This window comes from Eriocheir sinensis, chromosome 26 (genome assembly GCF_024679095.1).
Source record: "Eriocheir sinensis breed Jianghai 21 chromosome 26, ASM2467909v1, whole genome shotgun sequence".
In the NCBI taxonomy this organism is placed as follows: Eukaryota; Metazoa; Arthropoda; class Malacostraca; order Decapoda; family Varunidae; genus Eriocheir; species Eriocheir sinensis.
The window spans coordinates 19274367-19296866 of NC_066534.1; the positions used below are offsets into that span (position 1 = coordinate 19274367).

The 22500-nt window shown below is 46.9% G+C and overlaps 1 protein-coding gene and 1 long non-coding RNA gene across 3 annotated transcripts in view; one reads left to right on the top strand and one right to left on the bottom strand.

The window, feature by feature from the left end:
• LOC127003861 (uncharacterized) overlaps positions 1 to 22500 on the top strand; it is a 163093-nt gene that overhangs the window by 54225 nt on the left and 86368 nt on the right. For both annotated transcript variants that reach the window (XM_050870956.1, XM_050870957.1), the window contains exon 3: positions 16905 to 16949. The gene's annotated coding sequence lies outside the window, so the exon portion shown is untranslated. The remainder of the gene's footprint in view (positions 1 to 16904; positions 16950 to 22500) is intronic.
• The window catches only part of LOC127003863 (uncharacterized), a 110469-nt gene that overhangs the window by 25822 nt on the left and 62147 nt on the right, over positions 1 to 22500 (bottom strand). The window lies entirely within an intron of this gene.

Sequence of the window (22500 nt, forward strand, 5' to 3'; positions counted from 1 at the left end):
AAGGAAGGGAATGGAAAGGAGGAGGGGGAAGGCAGGTTTTTCTCCCTTTACCGTAAGTTAGAGTGGGAGAGAAAAGACAAGAGGGAGGGAGCAGAGAGGGGAAGAATGGGGAGGTGGGGAAGGCAGTTTTCTTCCCTTTACCGTGAGTCAGAATGTAAGAGAAAAGACAACAGAGGAAGGGATTTGAGAGGGGAAGAACGGAAAGGTGGGGAAGGGAGGTCCTCTAGCCCCCTACAGAGTCAATGAGGGGCGGGGGGCGGAGAGAACGTGCCTGTGAGCTCTCTGGGTAAATTATTCATAATAGATTCACATTGACTCAACTTTTCCCCGGAGCGCGGCACTTTGTTGACTTAGACAGATTAAGCTCGGCGGTAAATGAACCTCGTCCAGAGTTTTCGATGAAAGCCACCAAGTCAACAGCTGAAGGGCGGGGACGGGGCGCGGGATGGCCGGAGAGGAGGTGTAATTTACATGATACAGAAGGGAGGGAGGGAGGAAGGGGCGAGGGATTGGTTCTTGGTGGGGGGAGGTGGTGGTGGTGATGATGGTGGTGGTGGTGATGGTGGTGGTGGTGGTGGTGGCTATGACTGTCTCTGCCTGTGGACAAGTTGCGAACGTGAATTAATCCTGAACGTGAACTGCACAAGACACAAACACGACCCGGAAACTGATCTTAAAAATAAACAATGTCTTCAAGTTGTCAACGCGGAACTTTCCTTGTCACCACACAACAAGTCCCTACCCCTCCCTCCCTTCCCTCTCTCTCCATCTCCTTCCCTCCCCCTCCCCTCCGTACCTCTCTCTTCCTATCCCTTTTCTCCTTCTCCTTTCCTATCCTTCCCTCTCCCTCCACCTCCCTGTCCTCTCTCAATCCCTCTCCTTCCCTCTCCCTCCATCTCCCTGTCCTCCTCTCTCATTCCCTTTTCCTCCCATCCCTCCCTCTCCCTCTCTTTCCCTCTCCTTCCCTCCCTCCCTCTCCCTCTCCTTCCCATTCTCTCTTACTCCTTCTCCTTCCCTCTCCTTCTCTCTCCCTCCTCTACCTCTCCTTCTCCTTTCCTCTCCTTCCCTTTCCTTCTCTCTCCTTCCCTTCCTCTCCCTCTCCGTCCGTCTCGTCCCCTCTCCCTCTCCTTCCTTCTCCTTCCCTCTCCCTTTCCTTCCTCCTTCCCGCCACGTCTTTCGTCATTATGTTAAGTGGGAGCCAAACTTGCGACGAGGAGGACTGAACATAAAAACAAAGAAAAATAAATCACAGCTTGTCTCGGAGCGCGGCGGAGAACGACAGGAGTGAAGGCATGACGGGCGGGGAGCGGAGGGGAAAAATAGCTCACCGGAGGCTCGGGGCGGGACACAGAAGGATCAGGAAACGCAGATGACAAGAGAAAAAGGGTTGTAATTGACTCAAGCGTTTAATGTGATTGAAAATAATGCTAAAACAACACTTAAAAGGGAAGCTATACTAATTCTAATTCCGATAATGAAAAGAGAATGGGAAAGGTAGTGCAAGAAACGCAAAGACAAGAGAAAAAAGGTTATAATTGACTCTAGCATGTAACGTGATTAACAATACTACATGAAAAACTACACACACATAAACTTTTGTAATCTTGATACCGATAACTATAAGGGAATGCGAAAGGTGGTGCCATAAAGCGAAATATGAGAAAAAACATCAATCAAAATCCTTAAGTTCTAATCTTTTTATCATCAATTCCTAACTATTATTTGTTACCCGATAGAATCAACTCCACTGACACATTTGAGCCTTCTATTGCACCGCTCACACGAACTCCCAAGCAATTCAGTTCCGGTAATCAACAAGAACCACCCCTTTGACACTCTTACCCTCCTTAACAAACACACGTAAGCTTTCTATTGTAAAACTCCAAGCCACTTTAGTTCCGGTAATCAACAAGAATCTGACCTTTGAGACTCTTACTCTTCCTTACAAAAACACTTAAGCTTTCTATTGTAAGACTCCAAGCCACTCTCTAGTTCCGGTAATCAACAAGAATCTGACCTTTGAGACTTTTACTCTTCCTTACAAAAACACTTAAGCTTTCTATTGTAAGACTCCAAGCCACTCTCTAGTTCCGGTAATCAACAAGAATCTGACCTTTGAGACTTTTACTCTTCCTTACAAACACACTTAAGCTTTCTATTGTAAGACTCAAAGCCACTCTAGTTCCAGTAATCAACAAGAATCTGACCTTTGAGACTTTTACTCTTCCTTACAAACACACTTAAGCTTTCTATTGTAAGACTCCAAGCCACTCTAGTTCCGGTAATCAACAAGAATCTGACCTTTGACACTCTTACTCTCCTTAACAAACACACGTAAGCTTTCTATTGTAAAACTCCAAGCCACTTTAGTTCCGGTAATAAACAAGAATCTGACCTTTGAGACTCTTGCTCTTCCTTACAAACACACTTAAGCTTTCTATTGTAAAACTCCAAGCCACTTTAGTTCCGGTAATCAACAAGAATCTGACCTTTGAGACTCTTACTCTCCCTTACAAACGCACTTAAGCTTTCTATTGTAAGACTCCAAGCCACTTTAGTTCCGGTAATCAACAAGAATCTGACCTTTGAGACCCTTACTCTCCCTTACAAACACACTTAAGCTTTCTATTGTAAGACTCCCAAGCACTTCAGTTCTGATAATCAACAAGAACCTCCCTTTGGCACTCTTATCACTAACACATTTCAGATTCTATTGTAAGACTCCCAAGCACTTCAGTTCTGATAATCAACAAGAAACTCTCCTTTGACACTCTTACTCTCCCTAAAAAACACACTTAAGCTTTCTATTGTAAGACTCCCAAGCACTTCAGTTCTGATAATCAACAAGAAACTCCCCTTTGACACTCTAATCACTATTACATTTCAGATTCTATTGTAAAACTCCCAAGCACTTCAGTTCCTATAATTAACGAGAAAATCTCCTTTGATAGTCTTACTCCCCCCAATCCACACACTTATAAGCTCACTCACTGCCGCGCCGCTCTTTCCGCTCGTCAAAGATTTAATGCCAGACTTGCGTACCGGTCTTCTTCATCGCGACAATTATTTCTCCCCGTAAGCTGGACACGCGTCGCAGCCTCCCCCTCAGCGCCACGGATTAAATTACCGGAGCACGGGGGCGACGTGGAACATTTATTATTTAGACTCTTTCCCCGGAGATTACGAAACACAAAGGAGATATATATCATGCTGCGAGGGCGGAACAATTGACTGGTAGACAGGTCGGTAAATAAAAAGATAGAGATAGAGATAGACAGATAGATAGAGGCAGAGGACAGATGGATAGGTAAGATAGGTGGTATTGTTTATAAGGTATATGAGGATGCTAAAAGAAACAAGTAAGTGGATCCGAGAAGTAGGAGAGAGTTAGGTAGGGAGATCAGGAAGACATATAGGTAAGTCAGGAAGGCCAGACAGACAGTTGAGGGAGATGGGAGGCAGATAGAAAGGTGAGACAAGTAGGAGAGGTAGAGTTAAGGGAGACAGGTAAGAGGGTAAGGTAGGTGAGGGTTAAGACAGACATATATGTAGGTATAGGTAAGGGAGGCCAGACATACAGGTAGGGCATCCAGGTAGAAGGAGCGGCAGCATAGAAAGGTGAGATAGGCAGGAAAGATAGAGTTAAGGGAGATAGGTTGGAGAGTAAGGTAGGTGAGGGTTAAGACAGGTATATATGTAGGAAGAGGTAAGGGGGTTCAGACATACAGGTAGGGCGGCCAGGTAGCGACATCAGCATGGGAAGGTGAGATACGTAGGAAAGGTAGAGTTAAGGGAGACAGGATGGAGAGTAAGTTAGGTGAGGGTTACGACAGTTATGAAGGTATAGGTAAGGGGGTTCAGACATACAGGTAGGGCGGCCAGGTAGCGACAGCAGCAGCGGCAGCGGTAATAAAGCCGTCACCGGTCGCCGCGAGGTGTGTGCTCGGGAAGGTAAACTCTCCCGCCTGCTTCAAGGGTGTACACGCCGCCGGACACGACCCCTGCCGACCTCACCCCGAACCAACCCCTGCCGACCTCACCCCGACCCAACCCCTGCCGACCTCACCCCGACCCAACCCCTGCCGACCTCACCCCGACCTAGCCACCATCATCTCACTTCCTATATCTATCTATCTAACTATTTCCTTGTGTCCATCTATCTTGATCTAACTATATGTGTCTATCTATATATATCTGACTAGCTCCCTTTCTCTCTATCAACTTAACTATCTGCATCTTACTATTTCTGTATCTCTCTCTATCCGTATATCTATCTATCATTCTTTTTATCTATCTATATATCTTCTAAAAGCTTGACGATACGAAAGAAATGAAACAGTGGTGGTGGTGGTGGTGGTGGTGGTGGTGGATCGCGGTGAGACGATTCAGTTATCAATTTCTCTCCATAGTCAACCTGCCAATAAAATGGAAAGGTGTGTGTGTGTGTTTGTGTTCGTGTTCGTGTGCGTGTGCGTGTGGAGTAACGCAATCTTCCCGTCCCTTCCTCTCTGACATTCCCTTCTACGGATCCTGACGTCTGTATGGGCTCTGTTTGTGATGCTCTCTCTCTCTCTCTCTCTCTCTCTCTCTCTCTCTCTCTCTCTCTCTCTCTCTCTCTCTCTCTCTCTCTCTCTCTCTCTCTCTCTCTCTCTCTCTCTCTCTCTCTCTCTCTCTCTCTCTCTTTCCATCTATCTATCTATCTGTATCTGTTTTATTTCTTCTTTGACTATCCTCCGTAGCCTCTCCGAATTCCCTCATCCTACCTTACCTCACCTCACCTTCCTTCCTCCTTCTCCTCCCTCAAGACAAGCCAGACAGCGCCACGCACCACCACAGAGTCACAGAAGCAATAGAGGAGGAAGTCTGGGAAATGAATGATACAAAAACTTGGACCTGTTTACCTAACGTTCCCATCTCCCACAGCAGTTTGTTGGAGCGACTACTTGGCCTGGGGAGAAACGTCAAACATTCTTCTTCCCATTCTTTCTTTTTTTTCCATGTCCCGGGTAAGAGATATTTATAAGGGATGTCTGTCTGGGTCGCCGGGATGGGCAAAGGTAGTGAGTGGTCTGTTGTCCCCTGTGCTTAAGAATGGGATGCTGTGGTCAGTGTCTGTGTTTTGTCTTAGTACATTTACCATCAGTACCGTAACTAGAACGTACAGGGACCCGATTTAGCCCTTTTAATGATTCGAGACTTCTTGTAAGGGATGGCGGATGGTAAAAAGGTTGGCAGAGAGTTGTTGTCCCCTGCCCTTAAGAATGTGATGCTGTGGTCTGTATATGGGCAAGAGTTGTGGCCAAATATTCAGCATCATTACCGTAGCTAGACCGTACAGGGAACAGATTTAACACTTTTAATGATTCGAGACTTCTTGTATGAGAGGAGGAGGAGGAGGAAAAGGAAGAAGAAAAGGTAAAAGAGGAGAGCAGAAGAGATGAGATACTGGGACGGTGGATTAAAAGGAGCAGGGAGGAAGAAGGAAGGGAAAGAGAAAGAAGAGGAATAGAGAAGAGATGAGAAGATGGGGCGGGGAATGAAGAGGAAAAAGATGAAGAGGAGAAAGGAAGGAAATGAGGAGGTAAGAAGAGGTAAAAGAGGAGGGAGGAGGAAGACATGAAAAGTAAGGACGGGATATAAAAAGGAACAAAGATGAACTGGAGGAAGGAAGGGGAGGAGAAGGAGGAAGTAAACAGAAGGGGAGGAGGAAGGAATGGGAGGAGAATGAGGAGGAAAACAGAAGTGAAGGAAGAGGGAGGGAGAACAGATGAAAAGGTGGAACGGGGAATGAACAAAGAGAAGAAAGGAGAACGAGGAAATGAGAAGGTTAGAGGAGGTGAAGGAGGGAGAGGGAGAACAGAGGAGAATGAAAATGGATGAACAGGAGAGAAAAGAGGAGGAAGGAAAGAGTAGAGAAAACTAAGAAAATGAAGACGATGATGATGAAGGTGATGATGATGATGATGGTGATGTCAAAGAGAGCAAAACAAAAGCGGTGTCGTCCCTGGGTATGCTTGGTCCCCTCGAAGTCACCGGAGAGGCTTTGAAAGGCAAGTTTTAAGCCGCTGTCAAAGGGACCAAAGGAAAAGAGCGGTGCATGCCATCAATAGCGCGCAAAACCCACTTAATGTAAAGAGACGATCAGTTTGGGAGGCAGAGAGATAGACAGAAGGATAGATAGATAGATAGATAGGTAGATATATATATAGAGAGAGAGACTAACTCGACGAATAATAGGTTTACGAAGCATTTGCTCTCAATTACCAAAAATTTCATATATGTAAGGCCAAACCCTTCAGCACACTTATAGTTCATTGTTTGTTATTATTATTATTATTATTATTATTATTATTATTATTATTATTATTATTATTATTATTATTATTATTATTATTATTAGTAGTAGTAGTAGTAGTAGTAGTAGTAGTAGTAGTAGTAGTAGTAGTAGTATTATTATTATTATTATTATTATTTTATTATTGTTATTATTATTATTACCATTATTTTCATTACTATTATTATTATTTTATTAAGAGGAGATAGAGGAACAGGAAAAAAAAGGAAAATGGAGAGAAGGAGGAGGAGGAGATGCAGTATGAATAAAATAAATAAAATTATAAAGACGAATCTTGGAATAAAAAATGAGTACACACACACACACTCATACACACACACACACACACACACACACACACACACACACACACACACACACACACACACACACACTCGTCGCCAGGGTAACAGTGCCTGCGGGCCTGCCTCGCGGTGTCCTGGCGTGCATGTGCAATTGTGCATGGCAATCAAGCAGAAAGAAAAGCACCGGGAGCTCCATGAATAAGGGCGGACCGAGGAGCTGAAGGTCCGCCACCGCATAAGCCTCCACGCCTGATCTTAGTACGTGTAGCTACTTCGTCTTTATATAAACGGACTTAGTTAAGCTCAGCAGCAAGTGACTGCGTAAATCGGCAGTCATATCATGCACAGAACTAATAACAGATGGCGAAGCTAGTTAACAAAGTGGTAACCCAGTGGCTACATAATAAGTCAATGCAAATTGATAACAAGGTGTAGACAATGAATTTAGCAATTATTCGAAGCAAAAAAGACATATAGAGCGTTCTCCTGCGATGCCAACGGGCTGATACTACACTCTGGTACTCATAAGAAAGTTCTCGATCGCCAAGTCATTACGTGTAGAGGAATACAACGTTACTTGTACCTTATAACGAGGTTATTTATAGGTCGAGGCGCAGACCGAACTGGCAAGTCACGGCCGAAAATACTAAGCTCGTTGTTGAGGGCATGAGCCCCGCGGGACGCGTCACAACCCGAAAACAAGTCTGTGTTCTAACTGGCCGAGCAGCGCCGCGCGTCGGACCCCGCGGCGGCATGCAAGTCTCCGTCACGGCGCCTCGACGGCCAGCACGCTAACGAGAACACTCCGTCGCTAAGGCAGCTCCCGGGCCTTTCAGGGAGTCCCACGCCGTACACCGGCGCGGCAAGAAGACTGGTTTTACAAAACAACGGTTGAATTTGCTAAGCAAAGTTTCCAACAGCTTTCTTGAGCCTACTTAACAAATTACGTCATGCACGAAATGTTAAGTGTTAGCTTCGGTAAATCTCCTGCCACATTTAGCGTCAGCAGACTGATCAGCACACGCTTTATCAGCAAGACTTCCACCAGAGTGCCACCAATTTTCCAGTCCCTAAAAGGTAAACTGTGCCACAGGTGTAGCGTTACTTTCGTGGAGAGGCGTAAAATTCTACGGACATCGCCAGTCACCTTTCATTACTTGACGGCTCCCACGATGGTAAATCTTACATCCAGTAATAGTAGTAGTAGTAGTAGTAGTAGTAGTAGTAGTAGTAGTAGTAATAGTAGTACTAGTAGTAGTAGTAGTAGTAGTACTAACAGTAGTAGTAGTAGTAGTAGTAGTAGTAGTATAATTATTATTATTATTATTATTATTATTATTATTATTATTATTAGTTGTAGAAATTATGATAATAATAATAAGGATAACAATAATAACGGTAAATCATAACAGCAATAGTAGTAACAGGTCATCACCATCACCACTACAAGCCACACAACAGCAAAAACACCGCCACAACAACACCAACAAATGAGCCTCGGCAAAGACAACCGCAATGGGGCGAGGAACAAGACCTTCCCTTTAAGGCGCGTCAAACATGTAGCCACTTGATACTCAGCCACGAGAGAGAGAGAGAGAGAGAGAGAGAGAGAGAGAGAGAGAGAGAGAGAGAGAGAGAGAGAGAGAGAGAGAGAGAGAGAGAGAGAGAGAGAGAGAGAGAGAGAGAGAGTCATATTCTTCGGGTAAAGCCGTTTGTGCAATAAGGGAGAGGGGATTACAGGCGGCGAAGAGGGAGTGAGCACCTTGGGGCGAGCTGGGAGGGGGGGGAGAGAGGCACTGAGAGAGGCCCAGGGGACGTCCCTTGCATGTGAGCGGCACCTAAGTCACGGCGGCAAGGTGGCGGCGCCCGACACCCTCGCCGCCGCTCCACAGCCTCTCGTGACGCCGCTGCCGCCGCTTTCAGCCCACCTGGTCACATTCTGTATGCAGGGCGTGCACCTCAGCGTTCTTTACACCTCGGCGGACACGATGGCGCTCGAGGCAACCCGGACACCAGTAATTAGGGCAGTGTGCTACTAACCTTGCTCACAGTGACCCAGTTTTGTTGGACGTATTTCTCTCCAGAAACAATTGACTACATACTGAACAGACTTGGGACAGAAAACTACGCGGGGAGATGACATTAAAACACTCGCTGGAGCAGGATGGAGTATATACTAACATAGGAGCACGTTGGGAAAGGCCTTTGTTTTGCAGTGAACTATGAAGAATCGTATGAATATGATGATAGTCCTATGAGTTGTATGCATGCCGCAAACTGGTATTTAATTATCAGTTCGAGACATTGCGCAGTCTATTGCAACACAGTGCAGTGGAACTCGAGGTAACAGATACCATTAAGGGCACACGCTTCCCCGCCACTTTCTCGACGCGGGAATCGTGTGGTCGTAGAGGCGGCGGACTGAGGGTGGAGTCACACCGGCCGTCCCTCATTCCGTCCGGCCTTGACGGTGTTACTGGCGCAGGTTGCTGCTGCGTCAGGTGTGTTGCGTCCCTCCACTCATGAGGAGAGTGGTGGATTCTCAGATGAGGGTTAATTATTTTATTGTTCCTATTTTCATCGGATAAAAAATGCACACTCGAGCGCGCGCACACACACACACACACACACACACACACACACACACACACACACACGCATTTTTTACATATACATTTCTTCCTCTCCTTATTCATTTATTTAGTTATTTAACTTTTATGAATGTGTGTGTGTGTGTGTGTGTGTGTGTGTGTGTGTGTGTGTGTGTGTGTGCATGCATCGTTTATTTTACAAGCCCCGTTCAGTTGTATTCGAATTTCGGCAGATACAATTCCTAGTGAAGCCTCAAAGAGATTTCCTGAGCAGCGGCCGGCGCTCATATCAACATAAATTCATTTCCGTGCCCTCGAGAACCTGAGGCGGGGGGTGACCTGGGCGGGGATCGGGGGGTGCCGCGCCGAGCCACCGTCCCCTTCACCTTTGTTGTCGGCTGCTCTGCCAGGTGGACTAGAAAAACAAAAATATGAACAATTTTTAAGTGCTCTTATAGCTTTAGGAAACCGCTTTCATTTAGGCCGCAGAGAGTACAACATAATTAGGACCGAAAGGGGGAAGTCCGGCCATAAATTACGAAGCCTTTGTCAACAACACACTTCCTGCAATAAAAGGTGTCGCCGGGGCCATAAAATAATGCTCGCGGAAGATGGAACACGATGGAGTGGACCCGGCCAGCAGGAAATGGTAGTGTTCCTCCTCTCGGGTGACGCGCGGGCTGAGCAGAGGCATATTCCCCTTCTCTCTGCGGGTCAGGCTACGTAAGATTAGGTTAGGTTAGGATTGGTAAGTGTGTGGTTGGAAGATGGAAAGCAACGGAGAGGGTAGCAGGAAATGGTAGTGTTCCTCCTCTGAGGTGACGCGCGGGCTGAGCGGAGACATATTCCCCTTCTCTCTGCGGGTCAGGCTACATAAGATTAGGTTAGGTATAGGATAGGTAAGGTAAAGATAAAGCTCAAAAGGTGTGTGGATGGAAGATGAAAAACAACGGAGCGGACCCGGCCAGCAGGAGGTGGTAGTGTTCCTCCTCTCGGGTGACGCGCGGGCTGAGCGGAGGCATATTTCATAAGCAATATGGGAAAAGGTGGTGTAAAAATCCATTACTCATTATAATTTTACGCGTTGTGTTTACATCAACACGGTAGATGCTGCCCTATAATAGCGAGATCTACACGGCGCCTCTCGCTATACGCTGACTTACTTAACATTACTCTTTTTTCGGGAGTTTAGGGAAAAAAGCGACCGGAAAAGTCATCATTCACTATAACGTTGTGCTCACATTAACACGTTAGATACTTGCCTAGGAAGATCTAAATGGGCGCCTCTCGTTTTACGCTTAGTTACGTGCAGGTAATATCAATGTTACGGAAATTATAGCAATAATCACATAAAGCATTACCTTATTCCCATGTTATTTTGTGATGAGGTGAAGCCATTCTGCCTACAAATATCAGCCAAATTCTTAAACATTTCGAAGGAGTTTTGGGCTTTTTCAGAGGTAGTTTCATGAGTTTGGTGGTAGTTTCGCCCTTCTTCTGTGCCGTGAACGTGAAAAAACACTCAGGAGAACCCGATTAATCTTCTTTTTGTCCTATGGAAATAATTGACAAGAGAGGCAGAAGCGTCTAACCACACCAGCCCACGTGTCCAGTCCCACGCCAATGAACGACACTGCCCCTTCCCTTCCTCGCGGGCCCCATCGAGGAGGCCAGACAGGGCGCGTGCAGCCACTCAATAGTCCCGGCGAGTGACCCGTTGAGCCAAACAACGCTAATGGGGCACAGACGACGCATCGGACAGGAAAACTAGGGGAGTAATTGTGAAGGCTGCAATTCCCGCTTCTCAAAGAAATAATAAATAAAACGATGAGGTAGGAAGAGCACAAAGAGTGACTTCCCTCGCCGTGAACAGCAGCAGCGGCAGCAGTCCTCCCCTTCAATAGGGCCGCGCGGCACCGTTTAGACGTGAACAATTTTCTCTGGGCGTGATTGATCGTAGCCAGCTGCCGCCTATGGTTTCTTGTTCCTTGTCAGCTCGACTCGGACACGTTTATTAAGGGGAAAATACGGCGATGGCAATGTGACGTTCTCTGCCAATCGATCATCCTCGCTGCGCCACGCTTCAGAAAATTTTATATTTCCGTGTGTAAGCAGGGCCCACGAGTGTCTTATAGCCATTATTCGCGTCCATCATTGTTTAACTGCTCTCCGCCCGCCGCGAGGGTCCCCGAAGAGTGACCCGAACAAAAGTAGCCGCAGACTCCGGGCCTGGCCGAGCGACTCGAGGACTCGCTCAAGTACGTATTGGCTTTGTGACATTTGTCCGCGACGAGTGACGGCGGACGAGCAGCCCGGCGAGCAGCACGAGTAGCAGGACCCCGAGTGGCGAGTGTCTTTCTCCCGGCACCAAACACTCGGCGGGACGAGAGGCTCCGAGGACGCTTCTCGGGCAGGAGGAGACCCACGAGGCCCGACACAAAGGCAGGCGCAGAACAAGTAAAGACAGGGACACAATATATATATATATATATATATATATATATATATATATATATATATATATATATATATATATATATATATATATATATATATATGGGCAGATTTTTCTTATTTATACAGAATGAAAGACTGGTGGCAGCGAGCAAGTATTCATCTGCGTATAGCTCCAGGATGTCGTGGCCGTCAACGCGTTAGCAAGACGCGGAGACAGTGTCATGGGAGAAGCTCTGCGCCAGTCCCAAGACGCCGCCGCTCTGGCCTGGCTCACTAGGTCCTTACGCAGCTGATATGGGTGACAGTTCCCTGGCAATATATCCTTCGAGTCCCGGACATGGCGAGACGTGTATGGAGGCAACACTGTCGGCAGCCAAGGCCTTGTAAGACAACAGTCATGTTATTGTAGAGCGGGCAGGCGCGGGGTCCAGGCTGAGTCCTTGGAGGCGGCCAAGTTCGCAGCTCGGCCTCAGCGGCAGCCTCGCCGTCAAGGTGTTCAGCCGCCGCCGCTCGTCAGTCTGGGATAAGTTTTGTGTTTCACGGTGTTCAGCCGCCGAGGCTCGTCGCCGCCTTCGAGCACGAGTGGAAAAAAGTATATTACATTATCACAGTTGTTATCACTATTATCATTACTATTATTATTATTATTATTATTATTATTATTATTATTATTATTATTATTATTATTGTTATTATTATTATTATTATTATTATTTTCAATATTATTATTATCACAATTATTAGTAGTACACAGTAATATTGTTATTGTTATTATTATCATTATTTCAATCACTAATACTATTACTGACACTATTTGCCGGTCCTTGGCACTGAATGACTTCACGCTGCAGCAAACATTTACTTATTTATTCAAGCTACACTCCAATGGCCACTGGCTTAATTATTGGCGTGCATCAGTTGATTAATTACTATAATAATTTTAGGGAGTAGCCATATTAGTGAAGTAATTGTTTTGGCGAGGCATCACTATTTATTTTATTCCATTTATCGGAACGAAATTCTAAGGCTACGAGTTCTTGGCTGAGCCGAGAGGACGGTCGCCAAGGCCAGTCACGGCAGCACCTGACACCCGATCCCCTGGACAAACACGGAGAAGAGCGAGCATTGCAATCCATAACATACAAAACCACACGTCCTATAGTCGCAGAGGCCAGTACGTCTGAGCCCGGGGAACGTGTCGCGTAAGTAGAGACGAGGGTGAAAAGACAAGGGTAGGCCACATTGGCGTGTGGCTTCAGACCCACGTCACCCACTCCTTCCTTCACAGCCACAGCCACAGCCTCACCGCCTTACCCCAGGAGTCACAGGATCAGAAAACTTTAACGTGTCGCCCCCGTAAGCAAATGCAAGGCTGAGAGGGCTTGAGAAATGTTTCCTGAGCTGCTCTTGGCGACTCACAATTTCCTACAAGCTCGGGGAGGAGGGTTTATAGCAGTCCCGAGTTTTACACAATTCCCAGCTGGTAAATATTCATGGCCGCCGCACAAACCGTGGAATCCCCGCCAATATTGCACCGTGGCGACCCCGAGCGGAAGACCAACAAATCAAGAATGACTTTACGGTACATGTGGAGGGAGGAAGAAGCAGCAACAGAAGCCCATCAATAACCAATAATCATGTGTAATACAGCGGCGGTCAGGGCGAGTCGCGTGTCCCAGCTCAAGCCAGAGTGGAGGTCCGAGTCGCAGCAGATTCAAAACAAAGAAAGAACAGGATGCAGACAGAATGGAGACTTGCGTTTTAGGAGAGGGCGATGTCCCCATGGCGAGGTGAAGGGCGTACCCCCGGGCACACTTTGAGGCTGTCAGTGAGGGCGTGGCGGGAGGGGGGCGGTGGTGAGGGAGGCGAAGGAAGGGAAGAGGAAGGGAAGGATGTGTGGTGAGGGAGGGAAGGGAGGGGGAGGGTGGGCGAGAGAGGTGTGTGTGTGTGTGTGTGTGTGTGTGTGTGTGTGTGTGTGTGTGTGTGTGTGTGTGTGTGTGTGTGTGTGTGTGTCTACTTGGTGACACCTCGGAGCCTGGTGGTGTTGTATGACGGGGACAGGAATGTGTGGGAGCCGCTGCTGCTAACACACACACACACACACACACACATACACAGTCTCTATCTATCTATCTATCTATCCATCTACCTACCTACCTATCTATCTATCTATCACCCACATATACACACGCACTATATATAAAGGTCAGATCCCCAAACGCTGATGCAAAATAGAGGGCCGCTGTGAATTACTAAAACTCAGCAGTACTGAGACATGCAGAGCCGCCTGAGCCCAGGGCTATAAAATGTCTTGAGAGGCAGGGAAGGGGAGGGGGGAAGCGGGAAGAGGAGGAGGAGGAGAAGGAGGAGGAGGAGGAGGAGGAAAGGGGATTGAGAAGCAGAGAGAGGGAGAGAGAAGTAAGAGAAAAGTAAGCAAGAGGGAGGAATCAAGCAAGGTGAAGGGAGGAGAGAGAGAAGAGAGAAGAGAAGTTTTAAAATCGAACTCCATGGAGATTTACATGGACATCGATCTCCTAGGAAGTGTGTGACCCTCCTCTCCTACCTTATCCATACGCACCTTCTCTTATACAGAACATTAGCACCGGTAAGGAAAGCAGCATCAGTAGAGTTTTATAACCTAACTACATAGACTTACACAGCGCTTCCTAAATCCAGCCTTGCTTTACCTATGCATGACTTCTCTTATAGTACAGCCCGATAGCACTAGAAGGAAAAGCAGGATTAGTAGTATTTTAAAACTGATCTACAATTACATAAACAGCGATCTCTTAGGTAGTATGACCCTCCTCTCTTCACGCCCTCCTCCTCCTCCTCCTCCTCCTCCCTCATCGGGGCGTGGAAAACAAATACACTCGCGTCCCGGCAGAGAGGAATCGGAAACTGCACCTGAGATTTATGGAACTTGCGTGGACATTGGCACCGATGAGAGAGAGAGAGAGAGAGAGAGAGAGAGAGAGAGAGAGAGAGAGAGAGAGAGAGAGAGAGAGAGAGAGAGAGAGAGAGAGACCTGCACGCCGGACGATCAGGATAAAAAAAGAACAGGAAGGGAAACACACGCGGAGGCCATTAAGGGAGTTAGCCGTGCAGGAGGAGGAGGAGGAGGAGGAGGAGGAGGAGAAGGTGAGGGACGAGGAGGAGTTGGAGAAATGGAAAAGTAACAAGATGAGAGAAGGAACAAGGAAAAAAGAGGAGGAGGAGGAAAAATTGAATCTTGAGGAGGAGGAGGAGGAGGAGGAGGAGGAAGGTAAAATGGAAAAATAACAAGATAAGAAGAAAGAAAGATAGGCGGGAACAAGGGGTAAAAGGGTGGGGAGGGGAGGGGGGAAGGAAGAGGAAAGAAAGGAGGAAAAGGAAGAAGGAAGAAGGGAAAGGGGAAGACTAGGAAGGAACTGGGAAAGGTTGGAGGAGGAGAAAGGGAAGGGAAAGGTAAAAGGGGATGAAGGAAGAGGGGAAAGGAGGGGATGGGAAGGAAGGAAAGGGATGAAATGGGTTGGGATGGGAGGGGATGGAATAGGAAGGAGTGGGGAAAGAGAGGGAATAGAAGGGAACAGAATACAAGAGAAGGAAAACGAGGGAAAGGGAAGGGAAGCGAAGAGAAGTGAAGAGAAGGGAAGAGAAAAGAAAGGAAGGGAAGGGATGGGATGGGAAGAGAAGGAAAGGGAAGGGAAGAGAAGGGAAAAGAAGGGAAGAAAAGAGAAAAGAAGAGAAGAGAGGAGAAGAGAAGAGAAAGGAACGGAAGGGAAGGGAAGGGAAGAGAAGAGAAGGGAAAGGAAGGTAAGGGAAGGGAAGGGAAGGGAAGAGAAGAGAAGAGAAGGGAAGGGAAAGAATGGGAAAATGCAAAGAGGTTGGGGGAAGGAAAAAGTAAGAAGGAAAGGGGAGGGGAGAAAAGGGGAGGAGAGGAGGAAAGGAAAAGGGGAGGGAGTGCAGGGCAGGGCAGGGCAGGGCAGGGCAGGGCAGGGCAGGGCAGGGCAGGTAAAGTTTCCGGGGACACACTCACGAAGAATCCTTAATGCATATCCAAACACCGCCGCAGGGAGGGCCGCTGAAAGATTCACCGGGCGGCGCGGCGTAGGCTGGCCGCTCTACGCATTGCCGGGGCCTCAACTTCACCCCTGTCCGACAAGTTTCCGACGCTCGTGGATAAGGACTGTAGTTGGGCCTCCTTTCCCCTCCTTTTCCTCCTTCCTCTTCTCCTCTTTCACTCTCCTTCCCTCCTCCCCCCTAGTGCTAGTGTCGATAAAGAAATGACTCCGGTATGTATTGGGTGACGTGTCGGCTGACGTACGTGGTCTGCCATACGAGGTGGTCACTGACGGCTTGAAGTTGGTAGACTTCTCTTTTACAATCATCGTCAACATTACCATCATCATCGACCGTTAGTCCCCTGCAGGACATCGGCATTGTCCACCGTTCTCCTCCTCTTTCTGCTTAATGTTCGTGTGCTCCGTCCTGGCCAGGCAAGTTACAATTTCATCTCTCCACCTGCCTCTGTCCGCCCTGACTTTTCCGACAAATTCACTCTCTTGCTCTGCAACCCAGGAACTAAAGTCATCACACCAGAAACAGAACCAAGTGGAGCGAAATTATATTCTTTTACATATACATACATATATATATATATATATATATATATATATATATATATATATTTATATATATATATATATATATATATATATATATATATATATATATATATATATATATAAAACTTCCCCCACAAGATGCTACGGTTATGCATTTATAACATGTTTTAGGCTACTTAACATAAAACCAAGAACTATATTCTGTTTTAAAACAAATGATAATCAGCTAAATCTGAAAAGTATTTTCCTTTAATGCTTTATTTTATGTACCTAGAGTATCTTTCCCCCTTTAACTAAACTTAAAACTATAGGCAATATTGATATTCACTTTTGTGTATCTAAAACTTGTTTTCACTCACACAAAGACGCAATATCACGCTTTTATCACGAAAGTGTTTGCTTTAAATTCAGACTACGAAGGAGCAAGAAACAAGTCGCTTTTTCAGCAAACATTATTCACCTCCCACCCATGAGAAGGATGACCGTTCCTTCCTCGGCTTAATAATTCAGCTCAGTCTCAAGTAGGACCCAAAACTAAACTCCTCGCGGTGCTTTAGTGCGCCTGTAATACGGCCGCTGATGCTTTTTTCTCCTTCTTTTCACGTTGCAGTCGGAAGCGAAGAGGCAGCGCCCGGGGCCCAGGCAGCACACCAAGGTAAGCCAAACGTACTGCCGCCCGTCGTTCAGGAAGTAAGAGAAGGAGTAGAGGACGTGCTTGGGGTTGAGGCGGGCGGGTGGCGGGAGGGAGGGAGGGAGGGAGGCAGGGAGGGAGGAGGAGAGTAAGAGGGTGCTGGGGCAAGTAGTTGAGGCAGGCAGGCTGAGAGAGCGAGGAGGGAAGGAAGGAAGGCTGAGTGTATTGGAGGCAGGGCGGAGGAGGGGGGAGGAGCGGGGTCAAGGAGAGGAGTAAGGATGGAGGTGTGAGAGATGGAGGTGCCTTGAGGTGAGTGGAGAGCTTGGTAGGGTAGGGTAGGTAGGTAGGTAGGTAGGTAGGTAGGTAGGAAGGGAGGGAGGGAGGGAAGCATGTAAGCAGGGAAGGAGAGGAAGGTGAGGAAGATTGGCAGAGTGGGAGAGGAATGAGGAGAGGGAGATAAGCAGAGAGGAAGAAGGGAGGAAAACAGGGAAAGAAAGGAGGTGAGGGAGGGAGAGATAGCAGGAAGGGAAAGGAAGGAGGAAGGAGTGGAGGGAGATAAGCAGGAATGGGGAGGAAGGTGAGGGAAGTCAGCGAAAAGGAATGGGTAGGGATGGAAGGTAAGAAAGGGAAGGGAAAAGATGTAGAAGTTAGGTAGGGAGGAAGGCAGGACAGGGAGGATGATGGAGGAGGGAGCGAGAGAGATGGAGTGAGAGAAAAGCAGGGAGGGAGAGGAAGGAGGTGAGAGAGGGAACCGTAAAGGGAAGGGTAGGGATGGAAGGTAAGAAAGGGAAGGGAAAAGATGTAATTAGGTAGGGAGGAAGGCAGGAAAGGGAGTGAGATGGAGTGAGAGAAAAGTAGGGAGGGAGAGGAAGGGGGTGAGAGAGGGAACCGTAAAGGGAAGGGCAGGGATGGAAGGTAAAGGAAAAGATGTAAAAGAAAATGTACGTAGGAGGGCAGGAGAGGGAAGGAGATGTAGGAATATGGAGGAGGTAATAAGAGAAGGGGACAGGCACACTCCACCTTGCAATTTTACCACTCATCAACTTTACTCCGCCTCGCTGCATGGTCACACGTCTGGCCTCACACGCACACACACACACACACACACACACACACACACACACACACACACACACACACCTAGCCTCTCTCTATCTGTTCATCTATCTATCTATCTATCTGTTTACATACCTAACTATCCATCTCTCTCTCTCTCTCTCTCTCTCTCTCTCTCTCTCTCTCTCCACCCTCTGTGTCTCCTACCAGCCCCCCCCCCCCCGGTACAGGCACGGCGCCCCCAGGAGGCGAGGGTCCACTTGCTGCCTCAGAGCTGCACGGTGTTGAGCCACGACCCCTTCTCAGGCCGCTGCTGGGCTCCGTGTACCACGCTTACAGGCGTAATCTTTAAGTTATTCTATGCTCAAGGGTCAGGGTGATGGATATGAGCATCGAGGCCACGCGCAGCTGTAGCGAATGCCCCCAAACTTTAGCATATCCAAATACGAGTCCTTCAGAATCAATCACCAAGACTAGAGAGTTCATTTCAATTCTGTACGGTAGAAGTAAATTTCGGGACACACGCTATAACTGTGAGTCGAGTCGGCGCTCTCTGTCGCCTCTACCCTTGAGTTTGTGTTGGGTTTGCCGAGGGTTTGCCTTCCCTGGTCTCTGCACTCGTGGTTCATATTTAAGCCAAGTTTCAGTTACGAATTTTGTGAAAAGAAAGATTACTTATTCACGAACGTGGATGACGAAATAACATACACGACTTTACCCTCAGCCGCTCTGCTCCAAGGGTCGCAGGTTTTAAAATTGTGATGACTTATACTTGGCTCAATTTATAGTTGAGAGTTTCTGGGAATAAGAAGGTTTCTTATATGTGTGGGTGTGGGTAAGGGTGAGGAGGGGATATTAATAACATACATGACTCACTATACTCAGTGAATTACTGTAGGATGTTTCAAGGGCAGAGAAACGTGCGGGTGTCAGGTGAGTCTTTTACTGATGGCAGTGAGACAGCAACTGGTACAAGTGCAGCCCCAGGTCACGATGGAAAATGTATCGTACTTAACTATCCAATAATTACTCTTTTTACATTTTCGTGATTGTTATCGAGTCCATTTTAGCGTTAATAATATAGTGAATAGAAAGATAACTAACTCGTGTGTGCGGAAGAATTGCAAACATACACGACTTCACAATTAGTCACAAATAGATTACAATTCCTTACATTATTTAGAGGTCTATCGAAACGCTTATAGTCATGACTTATTCGTACGAAACCACAAACCATTCATGTATGTGGACCTAAACACACACGTGACTTTACCATCAGCAGGACATATATACACGAAATACACGACCTTAAATTAGTCACCGATAGATTACAACTTTTACCTTATTTTGAGGTTTACTTAAGCCGGATATCAAGGGAAAGAAGGTAGAGAGAATCCGAAAAAGGGGAATGGGAAAGAGAAGGGAAAGAAGAAAGGGGAGCAAACTAGTAGCGAATGAAGGGAAAGAGGAGGAAGGAAGGAGGAGAAAGGGGGAAGGAGAGAGAACAGGGAAAGAGGAAAGAGAATTAACTAGCATCTCTCTCTCTCTCTCTCTCTCTCTCTCTCTCTCTCTCAACAGACACGTGGCCTCACCATTAACAGGAATAAAAAAAAACACGGAAACGAGAAAGGAAGAAAAAAAAAACGAATCCCTAACTGTGCCCTTGATGAAATGCTCTGACTTTCATCTTCAAGCCTCCTCCTCCTCCTCCTCCTCCTCCTCCTCCTCCTTAGTGCCCCGTGAAGGCTAGGAAAGGTCAAGGGCGGGGAGAGGAGTAAGGGAGTAAGGGAGTGAGGGAGGGAGGGAGAAATAGAGAGAGGAAGAAAGGGAGGGAGACAGGGAGGGAGGGTGGGAGTGATTGGAGGGAGTGAAAGAGGGAGGGAAGGAGTAATGGAGGAATGGAGGGAGAAAAGGAGGGAGTAGAGGATTGATGGAGGGAAGGAGGGAGTGTGTGTGTGTGTGAGTGAGCGTGTGTGTGTGAGTGAGCGTGTGTGTGTGTGTGTGTGTGAGTGAGCGTGTGTGTGTGTGTGTGTGTGTGTGTGTGTGTGTGTGTGTGTGTGTGTTGTCGCCGTATGGATTCCAGCGGCGCGTCTCTTTGTCTGGCGGCCCAAGACACACTCGTCGCCAACCAGCCTTCGGGGCGAGCGTCAAAACGCCTCGATATTAACAAAAATTCCCGCCCGGTGTATAGGAGAGGCGTCAAGTGGCGGCGGGAGGGAGGGAGTCAAGCGGGAAAGGGTGTCAGGTGGGGCGCGTATACAGAGAGGACAGTGGAAGAAAGGAGTGTTGAAAAGAAGGTAGGAGGGACGAAAGGATGATAAGAAAATGCAGGATGAACGAACGTGAGAAGGGAGGAAAGACACACGGTTCCCAGATGGGGCGCGGAAAACAAGGATGAGGAACAGTGGGAGGAAGGAGAGTTTGGAATAATAGGAAATGTACGATGGTGAAGGAATATAAAAAGGAAGGAATGTAAGACGAAGGAGGAAGAAAAAACATAAATTAGGAAGGTGCCTATAATTATTGTGGTGATTCTATAGTTTAAGTTGTCTGTATTTGTTGGGGTTTTAGTGCTTGTTCGTTTTAGTGCTTCATATGTATCGTTCGGGATAGGTGAATCGTATTATATGGTTTCGAAACTAACTTATCTAGTTTCTTCGTCGATGAAGCCAGTGCACTCGGGCTGCAGGTACTGTACGCACCTAGGGTTTTCTTGCCGAGTAAAGCCTAGAGAAAAGGGCATTTGAGGTGGTTTACTTATTCCCTCACGACAATTATGAAGGATGCGGGACAGTAGTGGTAGGAAGAGGGGTTTGGAATAATAGGAAATGTAGGATGGTAAAGGAATATAAAAAAGGAAGGAATGTAAGAAGAAGAAGAAGGAGGAAGAAAAGACACAGATTAGGAAGGTGCCTATGAAGGGTGCGGGACAGCAGTGGTAGGAAGGAGTTATGGAGAGACTGTAGCTGGGTCGAGGAGCGATAAAAAAGATATTTAGCATGTGAAATCATAAGGAATAAAGAAGAGATAGAAAGTAGGAAGGCGTCAGATGGGGTGCGTCCAGCTTTAGCATAATGAAGGTGAGGGCGTGATTATGATTGTAGCTATACGTCTGTCTGCATGGTCGACTGAACGGGCTCGAGCAGGGAAGGAAGGGAAGGAAGGAAGGAAAATGTAGGGATATGAATTGAACAAGAGAAAGGAAGGGAGGAAGCAAGGAAAGTGTAGGGAAAGACAATGAAGAATAAATGAGGGAGAGGAAGGGAGGAAGCAAGGAAAGTGTAGAGAAAGGGAAAGAGGAATTAATAAGAGAAAGGAAGGGAGGAAGCAAGGAAAGTGTAGGGAAAGACAATGAGGAATAAATGAGGGAGAGGAAGGGAGGAAGCAAGGAAAGTGTAGGGAAAGACAATGAGGAATAAATGAGGGAGAGGAAGGGAGGAAGCAAGGAAAGTGTAGGGAAAGACAATGAGGAATAAATGAGGGAGAGGAAGGGAGGAAGCAAGAAATGTGTAAGGAAAGTGAAAGACAAAAGAAAAAAAGATGGAAGGGGAAAAAGGAAAGTACAGGGAAAGGGAAATAATAATAAACTACGGAAAGGAAAAAAAAGGAAGGAGAAAGAATGAGGGAGCAAGGCGAGGAAGAAAGACAGTGTTGAGAAAAGGAGGAAAAGGAAAGCAAGGGAAAGGAGGTGGAAGGAAAGGAGGAAGGGAAACAGAGTAGGAAAAGGAAGAAAGAAGGAGAGCGGAGAGAAACAAAAAGAGGAATGACCGAGATGGAAGTAAAGAAAAGGAGGTAAAGGAAAGGGGCGAAGAGGAGGGAGAGCAAAAGGAGAATCAATTAACAGCGAATTTGTAGGGAAAGAGGAAGGAAGGAAGGGGAGGAAGGGGGAAACAGAGAGAAAAAGAGAATTAAGTAACGTCCCTCTCTCTCTCTCTCTCTCTCTCTCTCTCTCTCTCTCTCTGACAAACACTCAGTCTGTCCGGTGAATCGCGTTAATTAATTTTTATGTGTGTGTGTGTGTGTGTGTGTGTGTGTGTGTGTGTGTGTGTGCGCAGGCTGGTCGGTCGGTAGGTCGGTCGGTCGGGACAGTGAGCGCATATATACATACATACATACATACACACACATACATACATACATACACATACATACATACACACACACATACATACACATTTCCCGAACATCGTCATTGCCTTAATATCGAACATTAAACAATTATATACCTTTTTTTTTCATTTTACTCCGTCATTAAAGTTAATTGCAGATCCTCCTCTTTAATTGCATCCTCCACAAGCAAGTTTTTTTTTTTTTTCCCACAACCCATTAATCCACGTCGTATGGTTTCGCTACGATCTCGCGTCTAACAAGTAATAGGTCCTCTCCCCCCTAAAAAAGAACCACTCCTTAGATGTGATTTTTTTCTAGGTGTTGCTATAGCGCCGGTAGGTTCTCTCGAGGGGTCTAGGGGCGCAGGAGAAATGTATTTATAGTGGTTGCCGTGATGCGTGACTTGCTT